At 50.6% G+C, this 13,048-nt stretch overlaps 1 protein-coding gene across 2 annotated transcripts in view; it reads left to right on the top strand.

The window, feature by feature from the left end:
* The first annotated feature begins 1,479 nt into the window (after positions 1-1,479).
* The window catches only part of LOC144125673 (ras-related protein Rac1-like), a 73,115-nt gene continuing 61,546 nt past the window's right edge, over positions 1,480-13,048 (top strand). Inside the window, exon 1 of one of the 2 annotated variants that reach the window (XM_077659264.1) lies at positions 1,480-2,137. The gene's annotated coding sequence lies outside the window, so the exon portion shown is untranslated. The remainder of the gene's footprint in view (positions 2,138-13,048) is intronic. The other variant, XM_077659263.1, reaches the window with a different exon arrangement.

Here is a 13,048-nt window from a genome sequence, read left to right on the forward strand (position 1 = left end):
GCTTATATCGATCTCGAATTAATGACAGCCTTTTTAATGAACTTTGTGTGGACGGGACCAAAGCGCCAGCTCGAATAAAACGGCAGTTCGAGTTAGACGAGATTTAATTGAAATGCTTCTGTAGTATACTAGATTTCTTTGCTGTCCTTCCTCTGCTCTGCGGCGAAGCACCGCCGATCGCTTATACCGAGCTGGTAGTTTCGGAATAGAACGTTGGCGGCACTAACAGCTTAGCCGCGCAGTATAGTTTCGGAATGGTACCTCCGATCTCAATAGCACGCAAAAATCCCGGATTCCTCGCAATCTTTGTAAGGGTGTTCGAGGGTGACCTTTTTTAATTAGGTAACATGCATACAACAGGGTGAAAAGCTTGGCGAGTTTGATGGGGTCAATCTTCGAAAAAGTGTTGTGTCGTCCCTTTCCCTGTTGTGTGCTTGTTCCTCGCGGTTCTGTAAAGATGAGTTGCCCTGTTGTTACGATAGCGATAGGTGAGCTATCGGCGGGCGGCGACCTGCAGGTCTTCTTTCCGGCACAAGATGATGTCCAAATGTAATATGAATGGGTTTGAGCAGGTGTCTCCTGACGACGCTTGATATGTTGCCATATTGAATTCATTTTTTTTTTGGCAAGATGTGTCTGTTAAGTTGCCAGGTCTCTTGCAATTGGTTATTCAACAATAATAATATCTAAACTTATGTGTTCAACGGCAAAAAAAAAAGGGGGTATTAGCATCACGAGCAGGTATAAGATGGACACCCTTCGTTTTTGCCTCCTTCGTGGGAGTCAGCGATCTTTTCCTTCCTCCGTTCGTATCTTGTATGTGAGGCTTCCTCCGTTCGTATATTGTATCTTGTATGTGAACACGGGAACAGGGGAAAAAAATGCTGGTCAGCGCACTACCTGTTTCGTGTGTGCCTTTTTTGTTGCTGTTTAAATGCGTTGTTTTTAGTTTATTAACACTCGTAATTAATCTATAGCCAGCCGTCACCGATATTTTGATCCGAAGACAAACATATAAGTGGGATAGCTCCGCGGCCTAGGCACACAGCCCAGAATTCCAAAGTGAGCCGCGGTGGTGCACATGTCAGGTGTAGACCGCATGCGCCTTCATTACTGGAAGGCACGAGTTGGCTGCCAAGGAACTAAAGTTCCTTCCCTTCACCCATTCGTTCTGCACAAGCTCCTCCCTTCAACTTCTGCGACAGAGAGTAAATGGATTGCCACTCGCCCGCAGTGGAGCCTGACGCAGCCGCTGGCAGAGGGCGACAGCTACGCGAAGATGGTGCGGGCAGCAACACGTCGAAAGAAAGAAAAACGAATGTACGACAAAGAGAGTTTTCAGCCCTCCCCCACTCGCTGCTTATCGCGCACTCAGCGGGCGTCTCGACTCGCCCACGTGACTCCAGGCGGGAGCGAAGGCGAAACTCCTCTCTCGGCCGCCGCCCATCAAAGCTACACTCGCCAACACCACTTTTTCCGAGCCGCGCCCCGCTGCGTCCCGCTGTAGAACCAGTGTCAATTAATTTCTCGCCTTTCTTCGTTGTTTGTTTCGCGTGTCACTTGTTTCGCTCCGTTCGGACCCTTTCTCCATATCTCTCTCTCTCAACATCGGACGTTTCTCCCTCTTTTATCTCTCTGTGGTGGGCGAACGCCGAACTTCCTGCGTCGTTGCGCGCGCTTTCGCCCTCGCTCGACTTCGCGCTTTGCTCTTCCTTCCCCCACACCGTCCCCACCTCGCCCCTCTCCTCCCAACTCCTCCATTGCTGCCGTCAGTGCTGCGGGGCGGCCGCTGTCAGATATCCGGGAAATATAGCGATACGATACGACGTGTGATCGCGGCGGCCGTTGTCGTGGCTTTAGTGTGCAACTTCGCGTTAACGAGTTACACTTCCAGTCGGGCGCGACCACCGCTCGGAGGAACTTGTGCGGAAACGCGCGACTCGTCGACGATCGGCTGTCACCACCGCTACCATTCGCCACACGTAGCGGGACGTCCGCTGCCTGACGTGCGCGCACGGTCTCGCCGTCACGACGGTTCCAGCGTCATCGTCATCATCACTGGCGGAGAGAAGGAAAAGCCCGTACACCCACTTGCACGCTACTGCTGAGCCGAGTGACGGAATGCCCTTCTGAACAGGCAAGTACTGCACGCGCTACACACGCAGATTGCCCACTTCTTCGTCGCTGTCGCTTCTTTTTGTGCTCACACGGTTGCTTTTTTCGAGGTCTTCGTTTTGACATTTTTTTGATGACGCCGCCCGACGCGTGGGACACCCGTACCTGCATTCCCGGATGCTCGTTCCTTTCCTTTTTTTTTTTTTTCGTGCCGGTAGAGTCTGCGCGCGAAGCATGACAGTCCCGAGCGAAAGCCGAATGCGTGCAGTTGCGGCAGGATTTTGTGCCTCCTCGTCTTGGAGGGGCCTTTGTTTTCTATCTCCGCGCTGCCGAAGTCGTCCTTATTCATGCTTATGACTCGCCTAGCGCGCCTCGTCGGTGCTGCTGATTTGGGGGGTGGGAGTCGCGCAACTAACTACGATGTGAGACCGCGTAGTACCTTGAGTAGTCCAGGTGTTATCTGATTGACTTATTCATCACTAAGCAGCAGAAAATGAACCAAAGTGGAATCAAACCAGTGGCAGCAAGAGGCACCCAGGGATATGCGAATCATTGCCATATATGCTGACCCGTTGGAGCATACATACGAGGGACGCCCACGGCAAGTCCTTGATTTAGATGTCCTGACACATATCCGGTGGATATCCCGTTTGGATGATATTACGGGCACTGACTTGATATGCATATTCCTTCTGTAGAGATGTTCTGACACGTTATTCGGTGGGTATCCCGGTCGGATTATATCACGGACATTTACTTGAATCACGTGTCATTGCGTCTGCATAATGTTTGCGACAAAGATGGCAGAGTGGACTGATGTTTTTTTTCTAATAGAAGGTGTCTGCAACGTGGTCCGCTTATTTTGATTTCTTGTTTGAGTAATCAAGTATACATAATTGGATGAAAAAATATTGCGTGACGTGCAAGAGCCACTGGCCCCAAAAGTAATAATAATAATAATAATAATAATAATAATAATAATAATAATAATAATAATAATAATAATTGGTTTGGGGGGAAAGGAAATGGCGCAGTATCTGTCTCACATATATCGTTGGACACCTGAACCGCGCCGTAAGGGAAGGGATAACGGAGGGAGTGAAAGAAGAAAGGAAGAAAGAGGTGCCGTAGTGGAGGGCTCCGGAATAATTTCGACCACCTGGGGATCTTTAATGGGTCTCAGATTTGGAGTATGTAAGCTCTTGGAAATTCTTCGTTCTGTGGATGTATACCCAGTATGTTGGTGTTGCATGACTGGTTTGTAGCGTTTCGGTAGCCTGATCTACGTTTCGCATAGGCTTGTTGTATACGCAGGTTCTCGGTGACATCGTGTGATGCTATGAATATTTCACACGTAAAAATGTCAGCTCTAGGCCAAGCAACTCCACGACTGTAATCAGCTGTAGTCGTTTATTTCGTCACGTCGCAGAAAATGTAAATCAGGCTTTGCGAATATTTTTCACGTGGGCTGAGCAAATTTTTTTCTCTTGAGACAATAAAAATCTGGAGGAAAATTTACCGTTAATTTACGAATAACAAATATGTCCTTGTTAAAGCCTATGAAAATCCGCAAGGACTGCCTACGATATCCCTTGGATACCGAAATTGCGGCCAAAAGGATATGTGAGGGGCGTCCACGGGAGTTCCTTCCCACTTCCGGGGGATATCTGCATGTCCTTTCAAAAGTTCGCAGAGACATCCACTGGATGTCAGTGCTGTCATTCTGTATTGTAAGCTTCGTAAACGTGAACACGACAGAGCGGGTTAAGTCGGCGTCCTGCTAAGCGAAGTCGTCTAGGCTCGACGAGTGGGTGGTTGCATAACTCGATATCAGCACTTTGTCATGGTCTGCACTTTCAGCAGCTTGCCTAGGGTGTATAGTGAGCCAAGAGCCCACCCCTTTCAGGCGTGTCAGCCCGATCCGCCCCGCTGCCTGACTTCTTAAAAGACGAGCTCAACTCCGCTTTTGGGGTGCCCTAAAGAAGTTTCACGTTGTGTTGAGACAGATTTGACCAACGAATTTATCGCACCTGTGTGTCATTCAGCTGTCCTAGCCCATTTCGGTGTCTCATCTATATTCGATCAGGGTACCATTATTCGACTGCACCGATCTTGAAATAGGGGTGTGCGAATATTCGGAACTTTCTAATAGCGAATTGAGAGGCCTCCTATGCGATTCGCTAAAACCATTGAAGCGATTCGAGTATGTCTTCAAGTTTTCGAAAAGTTGGCACGAAGTTCGGATATGGCTCGACGGCGAAAGCACGGGGAAGTGCGAAAGGAGAATTGAGCGTCACGGTGCGGTTCGTTCGTGTGGCGGCTTTCATAATGCTCATACATGACTTTCAAGACTTGGGCGACGCAGCAGTAGAACCGGATCTCGGCCTCTGTGACTCATACTTAGCTCCCCTTTCATCTACTGAGATGTGGCTCTGGTTATTCGTTGTCGTCACCCTGCAGTAGCAAAACGTAATACGTATGGCATCACGTTCATAGCAGCCCTTAGTGGAGCCTTAGTGCCGTGTTTATTTTTTAATAGTTTATAGAAGTTATAGCTCGATAAGCCATAGCGCCGCCGCTTGCGCTGGTGTAGAACGAATATTTGTTTCGTACGCATATTCGTGCTAGTACCGAATATTCATAAAAAAATATTCGATTCGGATTCCGTACGGTTTTTAGCCGCATTATTCGTATTCGATTCGGTTATGAAAAAGTACTACTTGCTCACCTGTACCAGTGCAGTAGTAATCTATCGCATCGTACGCGGTGGCTCACTGCATGCTATGACGTTCTGCTACCGACGACATGGGTTCGACCCCCACCATGTTGGCCGCACTTCGATGCAAGGGAATGCAAGAGTTTAGCGACTGTTTCTTCTTTCAACATTTTGAACTACATCACAGTGTATTGCTCAGAGCCCCCTGTCTTCATTACAAGTTGTTTTCCAAGACGTTGAGTAAAACTATCTCAAGAGACTTAAATATCGATACCGAAAATCGGCTGTGTGGCCGCCGCAGGCGGTGCTTCACGTGACGCTGGAATGACGCCAGAAGCATCATTGGCAAAAATATCGTAAGAAGGATGAATGATAGCGACTAAAAACTGTCACCTTCTTTAAGAAATATCTAATTAATACAACGTTTAAAAATAGTTCTGCAAACTAGAAGTGGACATCGACAAGTTCGCGCGCGCTGTGACATTATGCGGACGCCTCGCGTCCATAAAGCCCTCGCGGTGCTGTTTACACATTGCGTGTGTCATTCTTGCTATTACGGGGACCATATTGCTTCTGTGGCTGCCACGGACGTCGCGCGTGACGTAAACAAGGGCGGATATGCTGTCACAATGTAAACAGCTCGCATGTCCTGCATGCATAGCACTGTCGTTTGGTAGATGTCAAGAGTTAAAAAATTGCGCACGCATTTGGCGATCACATTTTTGTCGCCGCATTGGGGAGCCTGCTGGTTGACCTCAGCTGAGCGCGTATGGAATGACTGGCGCGTCGACGTTTTTCCACTGGAAACGGATGAAATTTTTTTTTTTAAATTTAAGCTTACCGGCTTAGCGCATTAATGAGCGAAAGCTGATTGGCATTAGCAACCGAGAGGTCTGGAGTGGCAGGCCCGTTTTGACATTCCACTGGCAACTGCCCGGTTAGGCGCCTCTACGCTCATGTGCATATTCGGTCTTCTGCTTGCCTTCTGCGGTTCGTTCCCGGCACACTTCACAGACTCTAGGGCCCGACTGCACGACGCAAATTAGTCTAGCTCCCAGTGCTGTCTTATTCGCATTCGAAACACTCGGTGAGCTTTTTGGAAAAGAAAGGTGGTTAATGGTCAACGGTCAACCTCAGTCACGCTGTGAGGTCCACCTAAACAGCGCGTTGCACGGCTGCCGTTGTACCGCCTAAATGGCTTGTACAAAGATATTACGGCTTTCGCTGTAAAAAAACAAAAAAAAAACGATCGAGCACTATATACTCAGTTCAAGTGCGCCCCGCGAGCGTGGTGCTTCCTGCCTAAAACAAAGCTAAGACTGTGCATGTCGTGCCTCAGGACAATTAAGGTACAAACAATATGACGTTGGTAAAACAAAGCCAGCCAAAGAAAAACAATTGGTCTTGAGGAAAGAACAAGTGCGATGATCAATGCGATTTAGCATTACTGCTCTCCACTGACGAGTGTGACCCAGTCGGGTCAGTGTCTGTGTGACACGTAGTACGTCATACCGGATCCAATACGGCGATCACAGTGTGCCACGCCGTATCCTGTCGCCACTATCTCTGCTTCTCGACTGTGCCGCTGTTTTTCTCTCGGCACCCGTCGCCTACTCGCCCGCTTCCTCCCTCATCCCCTCGCCCTTACGTTTTCATTATCTCTGGTTTTGTCTCCCCTCCCCCCGAGTCGTCCTCACACACCGCCAGCGTCTGACGCTTTTCGCGCTTATGGAGGTTTCAATGCCAACGCACTAAACGGTGCGAAAACGGTCGACTTTTTCTTGGGGCACCTCAACAGCGCCGTGAGGGAAAGGATGAAGGTGTGAAAGAGAGAAAGAGAGGCCGTAGTTGAAGGCTGTCGATAAATTTTGCACCACCTTGGTTTTTTGTAATAAGCGCAGCCATACGGCTATAGATACAAAGGAAAGCTAACAGCTTTCTCAGAAACTTCGAAGTTAGAAAATTTCGTCCTGGTCCGGGGTTCGAGCCCGGGACCACCGCTTCACCGGAGCAGTCGCTGTACCAACTGAGCTAACCGGGACGGCAAGCTTCCCGGGTTCGAACCCCGGACCTAGACGAATTTTTCTTTAACTACCAAGCTTCTGTGAAAACTGTATTAGCTTTCCTTTGTAGCCGTATGGCTGCGCTTGGGTGGATGCCAATGAGTAATTAGTACTCCCTTATTACAAATCTACTCCACCTTGGGGATTCCCCAAAACATTTGACCACCTTGGTTCTTTACGTGCTCTTACTTCGCACGCTACACTGGCGTTTTGTACTTCGCCATCATCGAAACACGCTCAGAACCAATTTTAGTTTTTTCTCACCCTCTCCTCGGCTGTGCGGATGCCGACGACACGACCACGATCTCGAGAGTTGTGACACAGCTGTCGCTCTGAAAAGCTGCTCTAAACAAAGCGGTGGGGTAGCGTGCCGCGGGCGGCTAAGCATATGCAACATCGTGACTGTGTGTATGACGCGCCTGCTGATGTATGGTTCGATGGTATCGAGATAAAGAGCGCGGGTGAAATAGCCCCTCGTTGCTGCCTTCGTACTCATCATCATCGTCATTCGCCTGACTACGCTCACTGCAGGTCAAAGGCATCTCCGTGTCTCTCCAATTAACCCTGCTCATGGCCAGCTGCGCCCCGCCCTCTGCCTGCGAGCTTCTTAATCTCATCCGCCCACCTAACTTTCTGCCGCCCCCTGCTACGCTTGCCTTCTCTTAGAATCCACTCCGTTACCCTTAAAGGGACTATGCAACAAATAAAAAGTCACCTGTAAATGTTTTCAATGTTTAGAAATGATGCTAAGAAGCATTCACACCAAGTATGAGTCTTCAGAACTGAGCCGGTAATTTCTTATTAACTTTTAAAAACCGTGTTTTTCAAAATTCGCGGGCCGATTGGTGTACTCGTAGTGACTGATTTTGGAACTAAAATCGTGGAACAAAGACGTCACTGTACCATGACGTCGCCAGGCCACCACACGCTCTCATTCGCTGGAGCCACGGCAGCCACGACGTCGCGGGCACACTTCCGGTAGCCGTGAAAATCGTCTGCTCGTGCCGCCGCGCGAGCCTCTCGGGCAAGAGCGAGCCAGGGCATTGCCTTCGCGCATATGGTTTCAATTTTCCTCTGCCGCCTCCTTCTGTCGGGAGTTCCGGAGCCACTCGCACGGCTCTTCGTGCGCACTTATAGGGAGTTTGCACGAAAGCCGGCGGCGCTATGCATTCTGGGTAGTCCGCCATTTTGTCGTCCTTGGTAGCAGCCGACGCAGGAAGCGCACGTTGGTTTTTAAGCTCGCGTAGTACGTGCGTGCAACAGTGCTGGCGTTATGGTGTACTGTGCTGTTGTGGGCTGCACCAGCAGAACCCAAAGCAAAGCGCAGAAACTGAAGACAGGACAGGCCGACTGCCGGTTCTTCAAGATTCCGAAAATACGCCTGCACGAGTGCGAGAAAGCAAAGCAGCTTTCATATCGACGCCGACGCGAGTGGCTGGCACGTATTAACAGGAGTGAGACTGACGCCAATCCAGACAAGTATAAAGTCTGTGCACTCCACTTCGTTTCAGGTGCGTACAGCCGGTCAATGCCCCGTCTCGATCACTGAGGCAAATAATTGTTGCCATTCTGCGGCCGTCGGCGCCGGCACTGTTGGTCGTGGGTATGGTTTCGGCGCAGTCAGCGCCCTCGGATTTGTCGTTAAGGCGGCGTTTTTTCATTGTCGACGACGACAGGTCCATTTCCGACACCGGGCGCACACCAATCGTCTTGACGGTGGCCGGCAGCCAGGCGTTGGGGCCGTCTGTGCAGGATTGTTCTTGACGTGCGCACAAACCACACTCCACATAAAATAGCAGGGCAGCAACATGCGAGCAGGCCTCTCCGTTGCCGGCCATGCAGGTACAGTGAGCCGACACAATGTGACCGTCGCTTTCTGCGAGGACCCACACGTCCACGGGTGGCTTATTCAAACCTTGCGAGTGGTTCACCTGGGCGCAAATGACAACGGCGACGAAAGGAATTAGTACTTCACGAAAAAAAAGGTTTTATGTCCTTACCTGTGTTTTGAGTATCACTGTGTCGGCTACGACCGTTTTCATGCATGGCTCGCGTACCCATCCACTTGTGAGGAAGTTGTGCCCTTCCAAAGCTTTTCTGGCCTTAAGCTGCTGCCGAGTAACAAAACTAGTTCTCAGAACTAGAAATTCGTGAATATCTGCGATGTCGGCGGGCGGCCACAAGTTGAAATCGACAGTGCAGTCATCCGCGCGTAGCGTGAATAGGTCCACGCCGCACTGTTTTGTTTTCTCCTCGTAGCGCGCCCGGTCTTTCGGGCAGAGTCGACACATATAGGTCTCTTACGAAACTGCCGACATCTTCAAAGCACGCCGGGGCGGCGAATATGCAACCCCTTGTTAGTTTTGATGACTGTAGAAGACGATACGGCACTCGTACAAAAACACTGCTGCCTGGCCTGGGTGCGTCGGCTGCTAACAAGGACGACAAAATGGCGGACTACCCAGAATGCATAGCGCCGCCGGCTTTCGTGCACCGTTCAACTTAAAAACGCGTGACGCAGTTGCGCGGTAGTCGTCGGCCGCCTATAGGGCTCGATGCCCATCGCGGCCGTAAAAGCGAGCAGTCGCACCTCGACGTCCGGGTTTATTACTGCTAATTACCACAGATGACAAGCAAAGAAACCCGACGCGCGCCGCAATCCAGGAAGGAGAAGAGACCGGAGAGATGCCGCCACGCCGCCGACGCTGCTGCTGGGGGGCTAGGAGCGACAACCGGAAGTTGCAAAATAAACGTCAGCGGATGGCGTATTCATGGGCGGGGCCCAGTCCCAGAGCTGTTCTCTTTATTTTTTTCTGGTGCTCCTCGTGTACGAGTTCAGGAGGAGGGGAGGAGCGTAATTTTTAATCGTATATATCTTCGCTGTTATTGATGATGGCTCACGAATTCTTGCACTGGGGTGACGAGTGATCAAATGCCTATCTCTCGTCTGCTTTACGTAATCTCAATTAATTTATTGCATAGTCCCTTTAAGGACCAGCGGTTATCTTGCATTCGCATTCCATGCCCTGCCCAAGCCCATTTATCATCTTGATTTCGACTAGGATGCCATTAACCCGCGTCTGTTCCTCACCCACTCTGCCCGCTTCCGGTCTCTTAACGTTACACCTATAATTTTTTTTTCCATATTCCTCGTTTCTGCCCCGTAGGTGAGTACCGGTAAGATAAAGCTGTTGTGTACTTTTCTCTTGACGGATATTGGTAAACCGCCATTCATGATCTGAGAGAACCTGCCATATGCGCTCCACCCCATTCTTATCCTTCTAGTTATCTCCCTCTAATGATCCGGATCAGCTGCCACTGCCTGCCCTAAGGAGTATTCCTTTAGCACTTCCAGCACCTCGCTGCCAATTGTGAACTGCTGCTCCCTTGCTAGACTGTTGAGCATTACTTTGGTTTCCTGCATGTTAATTTTTAGACCCACCGTTTTGCCCTGCCTGTCTGACTCATTGATCATGATCTGCAGTTCATCTCCCAAGTGACTCCGCAAGGCAATGTCATCAGCGAATCACAAATTACTTAGGTATTCTCCATTAACCCCTATTCCCAACTGTTCCTAATCAGGAAATTGAAAATTGTTTTTTGGGGAAGGTTTTTGAGGGAAGGGATAAAGGAGAGAGTGAGAGAAGAAAGGATGAAACAGGTGTCGTAGCGGAGAGCTCCGGAATAATTTCGACCACCTGGGGATCTTTAACGTGCACTGACATCGCACAGCACACGGGCGCATTTTGGCTTTTGCGTCTCCAGAAACTCGCCATTCAGGCCAGAATGCAGTGAGCCATTTAGTGAGCATATGCGTGTGGAAACATGTGTGCATGCATGTGTGCAGCTATGTGTGGTGATAATGGAGCCGGGCGGTCCTGCAACAACTTGCTCCCGAGTTAAGGCAACACCAAGGTGGTGTTGGTTAAGGCCGTACGAGTGCGAGGCGAGGGCTTCCACAGGTGTGTTCACGGGCTCGCGATTCAACCACGCAGTTCTAAAAGCCATATCTCCTCGCGTGTGCTGCACGGAGTGCCCCCCTGTCCCCGTTTAATCGACCTCTCTCTTTTGGATATGTGGTCGGTCAGCGGGGTGCTCAATCTTACTGTTTTAAAGGGCTAAAAATGTTTTTTTTTCTTTCTCTCTCTCTCTCTCTCTCTCAATTCACAAAAAAAAAATCGGAGCGGACGCTTGAGCTCTCCCTTAAGAGTGTGACGCGATAGTGTTAAGGGGCTAATGCCCATATATGCGGAATTGGTTGGGTTTTCTGCTGAACGGGACCCTTAACGAGGTAAAAAAGAAACAGTGTATGACACTTGCTAATGAATATTCAGCGGCACGTGTTAGCTAGTTAGAGGCTAAAAATCAAATCAGGTATACAGCAGTGCTAAATAAGGCCTGCAACCGATGCTTGATGTATAAGCTGAATACTCCGTACTTGACGGCCGGCATGAAGCTTGGGGCGGTGGGAAGGAGGCACCGGTGTAGGGAAGGCTATACATTTCCGATGTGCCCGCACAGCATGCATCATGACGTTACCAGCGGTCATACGCTATGCGTGCTGTTGCTGGGTCACATTAAGCGCGAGTGTACGCTGTGCCTCTATACTGTCATTTATATATTCGCCCTCTCAGCTGCGTTGAAATGATGAGTACTCTTTCGCAATGGAGTTTTTATGCGCAGCTTTCCTTGCTGCGCATGTGGTGCCTCTTTCTTGCCAGTGTCCCTGTTTGCGCCGTCGTTCATTTCATCATGCACCAACTCGCCCCTCAGGCCGTTATTCCTTGCTGCCTGAACGCCCGCCGCCGTCTTCTTTAGGCGGCGACACGGCGTTGCTCCGGGGCAAAAAAAAAAGGGGGGGGGGGAGCATATATAAGTGTCCTTATATTTCTTGGTTAATCGCTCGCTACAGAGTCGGCTGTGTTGTCAGTGCGGCTGTGCCTTTGTCGCCCAGACGTTCCGCATTTCTTCGCGGAAACACTGATGATGAATCCGCACGGCAGAACAAGAAGTAATGCGGCAAGAGAGACATACGCTGCCTGGAAAAAGAAACAAAATAAGGTGACACGCTAGCATCAGTTTTCTTTTTTACTTAACCCGCGTGCCAACTTCATTTTAGTTGGGCCCTCCTCCTCGCTCCTGGACGCCCTGCGCTTAGCAGCAAGACGTGTTCTAATTGCGACAAAGGCGCCCGACACACGGAGAGCCCAGCAGTGCACCGCTTGGCGGCAGCCGCCTCTTCCCAATCTACGGCACGCCGAGCTTGTGTGCGCCAGCGAGGCGCTCGACTTGTCTGGTGCCGAGTCGGTCCTGTGGGCTCGTCCGCGCGATAAGTTGTTCCGCCCCAGATAGCGGGGAGTGCTGTGCTGCCGGGTCGCGCGCCCCGCAACGCCCGAAGGGCGTGTCAAAGTCCGCATGTGCATGGGAGGCTGAATGCAATGCATTTGCTTTTTGCTTGTTTTTTTTTTGTAGCGAAAGCTACACTGAGCTGCCAGTCGAGCATTTCGCGGTACATGGGAGAGAAAAATTGTGCGCATGCGCCGTTGCCGTGGCAACCGAAGAGGAGCAAAGTGGGGCGTGCACTTCCCCGCCGATCGCCGCGTCCGCGCGCCCGCCGCTCCACCGTCAAAGCCGAGCGTGACGTCACGCGGATGAGCAATTGTGTGCATGCGCCGATACCATGGTAACTAGAGAGACCCCACAGCTGCGCCGCGTTCTTCGCCGCCGCCTCACCGCTCTATCCCCCGAACCCCGCGTCGCATTCGCAGGATTGCGTATAAAAAACATAGATTTAATGGCGTCTCATATCTGCTGCTGGTCCTTGGACCCAAGATATTAAACGTATTTTTGGAATATGGCGGAGTGCTAGACGCACTCTAGCACGGGTCGGCCAGGTATTGCACTGCCTCCGGGATCGGCCCGGGGCCTATGGGCCTATTAGCGCGCGGCGCCTTTAATACCTATCTTTCCTCTCCTATCCTTCAACTCTCCTACTTTCAGCACGTGGCAGCGAGCGTGGCTCGACTTGAGCCAGTAGGCAGGCCCGTGCTCTTTCCTTTTCCTACTTTTCTACTTCTTCGCAGCAACATCAGTCAGTCTGTCTGTATCACAACGTTTGACATGCATGCAGAGAAGGAGAGTCCAGCCGCTGCTA

Source organism: Amblyomma americanum, chromosome 3, assembly GCF_052857255.1.
Source record: "Amblyomma americanum isolate KBUSLIRL-KWMA chromosome 3, ASM5285725v1, whole genome shotgun sequence".
Classification (NCBI taxonomy): Eukaryota; Metazoa; Arthropoda; class Arachnida; order Ixodida; family Ixodidae; genus Amblyomma; species Amblyomma americanum.